General features: G+C 42.4%; 1 pseudogene; it reads right to left on the minus strand.

Annotated features, from left to right (window-relative positions):
- LOC146188338 (uncharacterized) overlaps positions 1-12,965 on the minus strand; it is a 151,413-nt pseudogene that overhangs the window by 115,308 nt on the left and 23,140 nt on the right.

Below are 12,965 nucleotides of genomic sequence, written 5' to 3' on the forward strand. Positions count from 1 at the left end.
AATAATGGGCATGTAAAAGAAGGGCCTCGTGTCAAACACAATTCAGCACGTTTGGAATAAAAAACACAACATAAGATATTGAACATATGTTGCCTTGCCATCTAAAATAAAAGCAAAATCTAGAATAATCTAGAATAAAAGTAAAGCGGACGGAGCGAAACTGCGGTAATAAAATCGAGTGCGCAAATCTCAAGAGAAAAGTGCGTTCATTATGCGAGTAAGTAAACTACGCGAGTAATTTCGATACGTGCATGAAGATAACAACACTATAAAACGGAACGAAGAATGAAAAAGCAGGCTTACCTCTTAGGGCTCAAGCGCACAGTTCTGAGGTGCGCCCATTGCTTCCTCGATGTTCTGCAAACCGGTTGTCGACCCCCACCCATGGCTTTGCAATAATACTGCTGTCCTAGTGATTCAAGCCAGGCGACGATACTCACCGCACCTCGCACTAACACTCACCTCACAAACAGCAATGCAAATATCAACAATCAAAACACAAATGCAAAACGCTTCACAGCACAAAAGTAGTTATACCGCAGAAAGATGACTGGCTTCAATACTTTGAGTGTAGTCACGCGCGCCTCTCCTTGCAATTGAATGAACTCACACTTTTGCTGCTTTTACCTAGATGACGCTAGCAGTAAAAAACCTTTAATGACCGAATACAGGTGCAAATACTAATTACCACCATGGTTTGTACTTCTTATTTTAGCTTTATTTTACAGTAATGCAATATTAAAAAAAAACCAACTCAAACAAGGCTTACGTTGTTTAGTATGACGGCCTACTCGACTGAATGTCGTGTAGGAAAAATTGATTATATTTGAAGGCTCAGTATAATCGTGTTAACTGTATAAAGCGCAATTTACGCATATGTGGACCAAGAACGACAAGAACGACTATTCTAGTTTCGCCATGCATGATTCCTAGGCTGTAGAATGAGCGGTTTTTGTGGTCAAGGCAGTATTGTGGAAATCTTGAAACTGGAAAGGTAATAAAAAACGAACTAGCGAATAAATTTCTATGAAACTTCGTACACTGAACTATTATAATGTACGCCCGAAGTGGTAAACAATTTAATGCTGTGCATGTTGATAAAGCGCAGATATTCGTGCCCAAAACAGCCAAACTTTACCATTTTTAAAAGGCTGCCGATCAAATACTGATTAAATTAACAGAATTTCGCTTTACAAAAACCTAAGATGAATGCCCATTCTATGCGTAGGCAAAAGGAAACTGTTCTAAGTGCAGCAGTTTCTTCAGCCAATTAATCCGAAGTAGGGTATATCAACGACGCTAGCGAATTTGTCATCTGCAATACCACCTCTCATGAAGTTGATAACGTTGGCACACTAAAGCAGCGCACATCATTTGACAGAGCGTATATTAAGCTTACGAATGATGCCTACCATTGTGATGCTCAAAAAAGAACAACGCGCAGAATGCTGACGCAAACATTGCCTAAAATGGCACATTCGCGCTGCTGGAGTGGGACCCCCGCCTTCGTGGCATGCGCTTGGTAATGTGCATTTCGACTTGTGCAAAAATTCTTCACATCGAGTCGTAGCATGTCTGCTTATGTTATCATGCGACAATGTAAATTATTACAGCAGGTTTTTATCAAGGTAGCTTACACCTCATTGTTACTTATGCCTCACCTCGAAAGCTAAAGTTGACTCGACAGTGCATTTCACACGATTGGCACAAAAGTTTTGTTGATTAGTACAGAGCTTTAGTAGATGCATGGATTGCTACATTATTTGATGCAGTTGAATTTGGCCTTTGCAATATTACATTTATATTGTATTGTATGCTGTCACTTGCCCAGGATTTCAGTTCAATATGTGCTATGTTTTCCAATTTAGGGCACATACTCAATGGTGCTCATGGCAGTTGTTGACAGTCACTGCAAGTACATCCTCGTTGATGTGGGTGCAGAAGACCGGCTCTGTGATGGTGGAAATTTAAAAAATGTGACTGTGGTCGCGACCTGAATGATGACATTCTTACATCCCTAGGCTTGGGAAACTGCCCAAGTCACGAACAGTTGCATCGTACGCCTTTCGGTGACGAGGGATTCCAGCTGCGCATGGATTTCATGCGGCCATACCCGTCAAGGTGCCTGAATTACCAGAAGCGGATCTTCAATTACAGATTTAACACAGCGAGGTATAAATTAGCATTGTTTGATCTGACTTTATGAAGCATAATTGTAATCAGGTTATAGAAAGAGGTGTAATTTGCAAATTTCTTACTTTATCAATAACTGAAATTAGATATTTTTCAATAATCTCCATGGTTAGTCCCCAAGCATCTGTGCAAAAGTAATTAGATTAATTATTGTAAAAACCAGTGTCCTCCAGCATCTTCCAGTGTGAAGACAGTATGGTTTTCACACTGCTTTTGGCTGGGGATGCTAGAAATCAGACACTGATAGAAAATGCTGGCAAAGCAGCGTGCACATGCTGGAGCCACGCTTGTCCTAGTATCATTTTGGAAATGGTTGGAAGGTTTGAAACTGGAAGCCTAGACATATGTAAAATGAAAAATGTGGTCTCGGTAAGCATTGTTTGAACTCATTGCACACATGGATAAAGAATTAATACAGCTTCCTTTCGAGCATTTAGGTCGGAAAGTTGGACTTTTATAAGAAACCATAGGCTTCCAGCAAGACCTTCACATTAGTCAGCATGCCCTTGGACCAGCCAAGTCGAAACAGCAGAACAAAAACTACAAAAGAACAGCCTTTCTTTATGGTATAGCACCAGGACGCTGGCACCAGTGGTGCTGGCTCTTGCTATAGGGTTTGAAGCCAGAAGTTCGAATAAATGTATTTTCATAGTATCATATTCCCTTGACTGTATCTGTATACGCCTGTCTGCATGTATTTAAATATATGTTTGCTGAACATGGTAAGCTTTTCACTTTACTATGGGCTGAATTGGTCTTCTTTTTTTTAGAAGGTGTGCTGAAAATGCTTGCATGACTGCGGCAAGGTGGCGAGTACTATTGCGGACTATCCCACTGCGCCTCGAGAATGTTGACTTTGTTGTCAAAGCCGCTTGTGTCTTGCACAACTTCTTAACTGTGAGATATCCTCGAGCGCACTCGTTCACAGACAGAGAGGACGCATTTGGGAACGCATCCAAGGGGCATTTGGGGGTGGTTCGCAGCCCCGGTACTTCTCACTTGCTCCAACAGAGAGGACGCATTTGGGAACGCATCCAAGGGGCATTTGGGGGTGGTTCGCAGCCCCGGTACTTCTCACTTGCTCCAACAGAGAGGACGCATTTGGGAACGCATCCAAGGGGCATTTGGGGGTGGTTCGCAGCCCCGGTACTTCTCACTTGCTCCAACACATGCCCGAAACCACCATTCTGATGCCGCTGCAGCCAGAGATGCCCTAAAAATTTCATTAATATATCTTGACAAACAAAAAGTTAGCGTTCTCACAACCTTCTAGGTCCGCGTTTTTCTCAGAATCACTTTTTTGCCTAGCGTGGCTGCTTAGGACAGCCATACCTCGGGTACCGCATATCGTTTTCATGTGGGTTGTTTTATTTCATACCTCAATAAATTTCTGAGGTCAAGACAATTTCCTTTTTTCCATATATTGTGTCTGGAATTATTGACATACAATTTATATTTGGTTAATGCAGGCCTGATTAATAACACTGATTTTGGGACTGTGCTTGATTAGTTGCGTTGGGCTGACCGGGCCAGCTTTGTCTCCTGTCATATCCTCCTCTATTTCTTTATGCTCATATTCGCAAGAAAGCAGTTCAACCCCTTTATTATCAACCATTAACTCTTCTACGGGAGGAGCCAGATAATATCAACATTAATGAAGGTGCTGAAGTATTGCGGCCTGCTACATTGAGCACATGAACTCGCTCTCGACCATGGAATGACATTTCTCACTTTCACAGATTACTACGACTACTTATACCATACGAATGTAATATATTGTAATATTCATAGTGCAATATTCTAATGTATGTTTTTTCTCCATCTCTCGGACGTGAGTGACTACAAACAGCGCCTAGCCTAGAGTGCAGGGAAGGGGACAAAGCACAGGAGAGGAAAATAAACTTCAAATGTATTATACCTTGAAGCCAGAATACCAGCGTTGTTAGCTAGATTACAATTCTTGACTGTCCAGACATGTCTAAAAATGTATGAATCACAATTCCACCGCTCCCTATCAATTTTTTTTTGCGAGCCAGACTCCTTTTTTGGAGTCAGGTGGCCTCGGTTTCATACCCCGCAGGCAATACTATAGTGCAAAATCTGTTACAACCTTTCCACGTAGTCCTTTCTAACATCCTTCCAACAAAAGTAAGTTGATCTTCGGTTCAAATTGTGTATGATGACATTTTCCCAAATAATGCAAAACTCTTATCACCTTAAATAGTAAATGGATTTTTAGAAGATGATTTACTAAGTTTTCCTGTCAGCATAATGATAGAAACTGATGCTTCTCAATTTCATGAAAAGGCCGTCGTTGGAATATACTGTCCACTTTTAGACTGGGCTTTGTCAGTCCGCCTTCCGGACTTTACCCCAATTTTCCCGGCGGAGTTGCTGGCGGTGGTGCTTGCTCTGCGCAAACTAGACCCACCATATGCTGAACAGTGGCTGTAATTACAGACTCTTATTCCTTGTGCTTGTCGCTTTCTTCGAATATGGATTCGCCAATATTAAACGCCTTTCTTTCATTTTTCCCCTCACATTTTAGCCTCATACATATAGTGTGGGTACCAGGCTACAGTAATGTGACAGCCAATTATGTTGCTCATATACTAGCTAAATAATCTCGGAATGGCCCTGTGCTGCCCATCCTCGTACATAACAGCAGCACAATTTCGTAGGCGTTCCTTATTAAGCACGCAGTCTGGATCTGTTTTATCATCGGACGACTACCTGCATCTCAAGTATTCCTGGAATAGGAAATCATGTCAATCAAGGCAGACTGAGGTCTCTCTAACCAGGCTATGCTGTCGTATTCCGCCCCTAAATTTCTATATGCACAGGTCTGGTTTGGCGCTTTCTCCCGGCTGCGCATTCTACGGGAACCGGAAACAATAAATCATTTCTTGCTCGTTTGCCGCCGTTTTACCATGATGAGAAAACGGTAATTGGAGAAGCCGTTACAAAAGCTGAGTCTTAATTTGAGCAGCCAGATTTTATTATCGTTCGGTGCCACCATGCTTGGGTAATGCCACAGGTCTATTTTTAACGCATTCAAAACTTAATAGAAACAAAACGTCTGCCTAGCTAATATGCTTTGAATTTTTAATCTGTACATATAAATCTTAGTATTCTTTCATGCGTGCGTAAGTATTTACCCTTTTTATTTTGGTTTTTCATATTTACATTTCCTTCTTTATTCCCTAGCAATTATTTATATTTATTTTTTTGCGATGTAGTTATACATCTCAAAACCTAATATCTCTGCACTCCAATTCTTGGCCGATCCCCCTGCGTGGGTATGTGCCACCAAATTAGAGGAGAACAACAACAACAACAATAGCCGTTTGCAGACGAAGTTGTAGCCAGACATAGCGATTTTTGTCTGTATCTGCGTTGGCTGCGTCGCTGCATTTTGACGTTTGTGCATCGTGACAAAGACGTTCAGTATTTCCAGTACGATGCTTGCATTTGTTAAATACGTAGATAAAGTAAAGGCAATATTGCCTTTGAGTTTGATTAAAAATTTCAGACCGTCAGACGTGGATGACTGCAACCCGACTAAGAAGGTGGACGCCTTTTGGCGTAGTGAAGAAGGAGAGGTTGAAGGATATTATCCCGCCTTTGTTACTGTCCTTTCAGGTGGGTGTTTTTCGTACAGTTTTCTGTGGTCATGGTTACTACGATAATGGTTACGTGGGGCTTATTTAAAACCTGCTTGCTATTCTCGAAGTGGCTTTAGGTCTATGCAGCTGTGTGAGCAGATTTCACATCTTTTAGTGGTAGCTCGTGGTTATGTTTGCGCCTTGACAGTGCTAACTGTGGTCATTAGTACAATCGTTGCACTTGGCACCACATGGCGAAATAGTTGGAGGGAGGAAGGGGTGGAGAGTGAAATGAAATATTGTGTAAAAGACGCGCATTGTGTAAATTGTGTAAAATTGTTGTGTAAAAGACGTGCGCTCCATAAGCGCGCAAGTGTAGGCGCTTACGGAGCGCAGATTGCGGAACGTGGTGTCTAGTTTCGCGCTTATTACCGCTGTTTATTGTATTCTTTTTCTATGTGGGTGTGCGTGTGTCAAGCATGCTCTAAACGAAAATTTCTGGTCAAACTTTTAAATTTGACCACATAGAAAATAAATGTTTAACCTGCATTTGTCGCAGAACTACAGACAGCACGGTCCGCGATCTGCGCTCCATAATCGCCATATCATAGCTAGCGGCCGGCGCCCTGCAATCAGCTGTCGCTTTGCAGCAACGCTATAGCAACGCGGGAGTTCCAACAGTTAGCGGAATCGCGGCGCCCTTTTACTTTGTTTTGCTACAGCGGCAGAATTGTAACGCCCCAAGTGGGTTTCGAGGACCATGCGCTCGCGTGTTCCTGCTCATATTGCTCACGTACGTGCACCTGGAAACACCTGCATTAACCCGATACCCATCGGAAACCCCCGCGCCCGCGCGGGATCGTGTAATACGACACCCGTCGGCAGCCGCGCCGCTGCATCGCCTCCGTTTGTGTATGTGTAGTTCATTCTCCTTTCCCAAGCGAGGACCGCTGGCAGTATCTCTTTCCAGCAGTCTTTTTGTCTTGTTCATTATCCTGTCTTTCTCTCTCCTCGACATAATCACACATCCACCTTACACTTTCAACGTGCCGAGAGGCACGGATTGTCTTTTGCTCAGTGGTATGGAAAGTCTGGTCACTACAGAGGAAGTAAAAGAGAAGTTGCGCGGATGCTTAAAAGCGGAGAAGGGGGGGGGGGGGGTGCCTCTGCACCGGTTGCGGGTGACCCTATCGACGCCACTGAGTGCCATTACTGGTTTTTACCGCTGCATGTAGTCCGGATATCAGTAATGAGAACACACATTTGCAAGACATCCATCTGAGCATGCATGACAACTATATTTGCACTATTTGCACATTCATGCCTCTCTTCTTTCCACAAGGATGCTCACCTGTTTATATGGAAAAATCATTGAATAATTGTGCATATACAGCCTTGTCTTTGAAAAAGCATGTCATATTCTTGATATCTACAGCATGATAAACGGTACAAGAGAGAAAACATTTCAAGAATTTTCGTGCAACGATATACACAGATGCACAAGAAAGCAGGAACCACATGAACAGGACAAGCGCGCCTCTCCTGTGTACGTGGTTCCTGCTTTCTTCTGTATCTGTGTATATCGTAGCGCAAAAATTCTTGAAATGGTAAACCAACTAGCCCCCATTGCTGCTTTGCTTAGAGAAAACATATAACGACAAATACAATGCTGTCTGAAAACTGATTTTTTATTGCTTGTCCAGCCGGTATATACCCCTTTCGTGTTCCGTTTATTTTTATCTCTTGTCTTGTTTATCGTGCTGTAGATATGAAACATTGTCACCAACTCGGCCAACAACTGACCTTGCCATATTCAGTTTTTGTGCCTGTACTCTGCTGATGTAAAAATGCGGTCGAGGTATTTTTGTTCAGTCTAAGTTCTAAAGTTCATGTTTAGTTGTGGTTTAATGGTTACTGTTACCTTTCTTAATATTGCAGCGCTTGACGAGTGCAAAAGAATTAAAGAAAAAAGAGCCGAGTCTTTGAAAGACTTGCACGAAATGATATTACACCAGCACGATTGTGAAGACCAAGGACAGGAGGTTCCTGCTTTTTTCGTATGTACACATATGCACAATGCTTCACTCGTGTAAACGTTTAGTAAATATGTCACGTCTCAGTAGAACGCCAATGAGGGCCTAGCGATAGATCGTTTGAATGGTCGACCAGAACGAGTCTTGCGTTCAAGCTTCTTTCTTTTTCCAGGCTCGTGCTTGGCGTCTCAGATGTCATCTTTTGCGTCGTCTTCTATATGCGTCATTTGCCCCCCTCCCAAGGAAGCATCGTGTCGATGAGGTCAGTCCGAGTTGTACGGCTTCATACGCACAACGTGGACGACGTCTGCTTGTTGCTGGCGTCGCTTTGATGTCGACACCTCGTCTGGCACCACCTCATAAGTGACGTCGGTTAAACGTCGCTGAACAACATAGGGCCCGCAGTATCGCCGCAATAGTTTTTCGGAGAGTCCACGGCGGCGAATAGAAGTCCAGACCCACACTTTGTCGCCAGGTTCGTACATGACATGTCAGTGTCTATGATTGTAGCGTCGTGCATCATGCTCGAACCATCATAGATTGCATGCTACAGGATTTTAGGCACAAGTGTGCCTTTATGAAAACATTTTTCCAAAATGAATGTGATGTTCCTTTGCTTAACTCTTGCTGCTGGAGGCCGTGCATAAGGAGTCAGGGCCAACTGCAGGCTTTCATGTGCTGCTGGCCTAGTAACCGCTGGAGGTACTTGCAGTTCTGAAACGACAAATGCAGAATGGCATCAGCGTATGCTTCATTTATTCCATGCACTCTTGAAGTGCTAATGTCTGTCAATACTCTGCCATAATGTGCGAAAATAATCTCCGAAAGTAGTTTTAAATACCTGTCTAGTACTTAGCATGCAGGTCAGTCTACAAACACAGTGATTTAACCAAACTACACTACAAAAATGCTTGAACTTTTACTTGGAAAATTCTGTAGTTAGCTATCCAGTTTTTTAGTACAAAAAGTACAAGTCGCATATTCCCATATATAAGCAGTTAGAACGCCCCGCAGCGCTGGTGCAGTGGTAAGACGCCCGACTACTGTGCCGGAGTACCCGGTTTTCTATCGCGACCGCGGCGGTGCGTTTCGATAGAGGCGAAACGAAGAGGCGTCCGTGTGCTGAGCGATGTCAGCGCACGTTAAACATCCCCAGGTGGTCGAAATTACTCCGTAGCCCCCCCACTACGGCTCCTCTTTCTCTCTTTTCACTTTCACTCCCCCCTTCCTCCCTTCTCTTATGGCGCGGTTCAGGTGTCCACAGAAACAAGTGTGACAGATACTGCGCCTTTCCTTTCCTATGAGCCAATTATTATTATTATTATTATTATTATTATTATTATTATTATTATTATTATTATTAATAATATTATTATTATTAATATTATTATTTTTTTTAGAACATTAAAAGCCCTTGGAAATATGGCAGTTCCTGCTGCCTCTTGTGCCAAGAGAGATCACTGATGTATGGAGGTGTGCTGGTAATTCTCAATAAATATGAAACTCCTAACAAATATGTAGGGCGCAACAACTCAAATAAGATTTGTAGCAATTGTTAGAGCAGCAATACCTTAGTTTCGGAGCAGTAAAATTCATGTTTCCAGCCGCTCAGAGATAAAAAACAATACGGCACTTTGCAGCCCGAATTCAAATTTTGGAGCCATAAACACTGCAGAAACCTTACTTTTGGCACAAAAAATTAAAAGATGTGAATATCGGACTGTATGAATGTCATCAAAAGAAAATCTCGCAAGAGGCACCTATCACCGGCACAATGTGTACCTATTTTTGTAAATAAAGCATACTATCACACAAAAAAAGTACAAAAAGAAATGTGAGCCATCAAATTGCGGTTAACTTCCCAAACTTCGGGTACTGGAAAAAGAAAAGAAAGCTAGAGAATATGCATTTCTTTTTTTTTTTACATGTAGCGCAGTTTGACAGTCTTAATCCCTGGACGTTAGATTGTTCGCAAGACTCGTAAAACAGTGTTTTACTGTCTGCGAAATCGACAGCTTGTGTCGTGTGAGGGTGGCTCCGGAAGAGCTCAATTCAAAGTCGTAACTGCAATCAGTCTGAACCCAATAGTGAGCCCAGAACACAATGATCAAACAGCAGATACAAAAAAAATAAAGAAGAAAAACACAAATGTCGAAAGAGCAAATGATGAAAGCAGGTAAGAAAGCAAGTCGTAAGCAAAGAAAACTGATGAGCGAGCGAGTCTTCAGCCCGTGATTAATGCTTTCTATGGCCTGGCGAGGACTCGGTGGTTTTAGACACAATATTTTGATTAAGGGGAGGTAGGCGATGAATCGGGATGTTAGGCTATATATCTCGTGCACAGACCAGAATTTATAGTAATTTGACATTTCCAGCATCCATAAATGTTCATTTTGGCCACTTGGGCTCCACTCTGGCATTATGGAATTCAATGTTGCACGTTTCCCAACCTGCTGGCACCCGAAATAAATTACACATGTACCACCTCAAGTTATATTAGCACTAATACAGAAGCCATAACTGACGCACCTCCTACACTTTGTGACGACGGGAAAGTGAGTCTATCGACGAGACGGCATAAGAACAAGCTTGCTGTTCATGAATTGCCCAGCAAAATAAGGAAAACTTGCAAGAGCCGCATAAAAAAAACTAGAGCTACACCCGTAAAAAGCATGCAGCACCTAAAACACGGTGTTTAACAATTGCTCCAAAATCACAAGTACCACAACTGCCCAATTCTTAGTGCGATGCAGTTGCAGTGGCAAAGGGGCACAAATGGCGCAGCTGTTGCACCCCTGAATATGGAGCTCATGAGGCACCTCTGGAAGTGATTAAACCCATCTTAACTTCCTAAGAGAATGAGTGTAAATAGCAAGCTTGAGTAATTACCAGCTGAACGATCTAACAGTCACTAACAGTGTTCCACAAGGAAGCCTGCTATGGCCACTGTTGTTCTAAGTGTTCATCAGATATCGCCCACATCAATATCTCCACAAAGCTTGTCGTACATATATAGGGCGGATCTAGAACATATGATACGAACATGTCCAGAAATGTAAAATTTAATTGTAGAGAAAGAAATACTTTAGGAGGCTACTGTCGAGCTCACACCCTGAAACACTTCTAGGTCTAATCCGAAAGGCCGAATACACCGCCCGTGTTCAAGGACTCCAGGCCGCCATCTATACGAATAGGTTGACGCCTGTATCTGTTGGATATTAAAGTTGTGCCACCACCACATGCAGACAACTGTTCTATTATGCCTGGTACAGATGCAGACACATTGACAAAGCAATGCAGTCTCCCTGTTCACATTATTGTTGGGCTTGCAATCAAACGAACTTAATATAAATCCTTCGAAGATGACGCTAATTATTTTCCGCGAAAAAAAATATTTTGATCATACTGTCACCAATGAGGGCCAGAACGTTACAGTTGTAGGCTCGCAGAAAATACTAAGCGTCATATTCGATAGCAATCTAAACTGCGCCTTGCCTGTTGCTTGCATATACAAAATAATTATCATGGTATTTGATGTTATTTCATGTCATTTCAACGCTCCTATTGATGTGCATTGAAAACAAGTCGAATTGAATCGTTTATTCTATCAACCACTGAATTAAGGCCACAGTGGAGGATGGAGTAAACAAAATCATAATTTTGCCATTCCTTTATTGGGGATATATAACACGCACTGAATGGGTAATTGGGGTGGAAATGTCTCCGTAAAATATTACTTCTGAGCCTTCGCGTTGATTATTCATATGCTGCAATGACCTTAGAACTGGAAATGCATCACATGTCCAGCCAAACAACACGCAAAAGCATAGAGCCGCACGAAAAAAAAAGCATGTGGGAACTTCTCACGCTTTGCCTGAGGATGAATACATTCTGGACAGGGGTGCCTGAGGACACACCACCCAAGAAGAAACGGTGGCTGTTTGGGAGAAGGGACATGGTCATAAAGCCATTACACTGATCCATTAAGAGCATAGTTCTACAGACGCTGTCCTGATTCGCTGTGCGTGACATCAGACATGTCCTGTGTTTTTGTGGCAGATAGACTCCTTGTACGACTACTGCTACACTATTTAAGTGAAAAAGGGAGTTTGTATGCCTCCCCACCCATTCCCAAGACCTGACTACAGGAACAATACTTAACAATTCTGTTTGAATGATTGGCTGATTGACCTGGAGAGATGTGCCGTGTATTATTGGCCAAAGTTCCGAGAGAGAGCTGGACCGAGCGTTTAAAGGTTTGTTGTGGTGCAAAAAAAGACGACATTGGCCCCGAGAAAGAGGCGCGTCAAGTCTATCATTGCTGTAAGCTCCTTGCTCTTGACCTTTTGCTGTTCAAACCTTTTAAGTATCTACATAAGTCTATGGAAGTGCTATCAAATTTCATTGCTTTCGTTCTGTTATCTTCAAAATATTGTTATTCTCTCAAACCAAAAACTTAGTCACGCCACCAAATACAGTGCAGGTTCAAAACATAGCATACAAGTATACCAATTCATAAAGCATTAGAATGGTCTCCTGAGCGTTTACAGTGAACATGAATATGTGTGAATGACTTGTTTTCCCGCTAATTTATTTTCATTTATCGCTGATTTCATAAACCATTCCATTTTATATAATGCACTGTTGATGCTGCTGGTCCGAACATAGTTTTGGCATGCATGCAAAAACTAACAACCACGTTCTACTGCAGCTGTACTAAGCAGTCTTGAATTTTAAACTTTACTTCCTTGTTGATGTATTTGGAGGAATAAAACCATTTACAAATTGGTGCTGCTCAAAATAATGTAAATATGTCCTCACCCTTCAGTGGCGCTGACTGCAGGCTTGGAGTCGACTGCAGCGGCTCCACATCGTGCAGACTTGTGGCTGTGCCATAGAAGCAAGCACCAAATTGAAAAAAAAAATTGTGCAGCTATGAGATCTTGGGCTGTTTGCCGTCGCATACACAACAGCAATGTGTATAGTTGGTGCATAACACTTTAATTATCTATGCACGAGCTTAACTTTAGCTCCCGAGCTACACCTTGTTCACTGCAGTAATAGAGACTGAACGTAATTGAACTGAACATAACAGTGTTTTATAAATAGCGCAACATGCTCAACAAGAACATTC

The sequence above is a fragment of the Amblyomma maculatum genome, chromosome 5 (genome assembly GCF_055883805.1).
Source record: "Amblyomma maculatum isolate TAMU_Amacu chromosome 5, ASM5588380v1, whole genome shotgun sequence".
NCBI lineage: Eukaryota > Metazoa > Arthropoda > Arachnida > Ixodida > Ixodidae > Amblyomma > Amblyomma maculatum.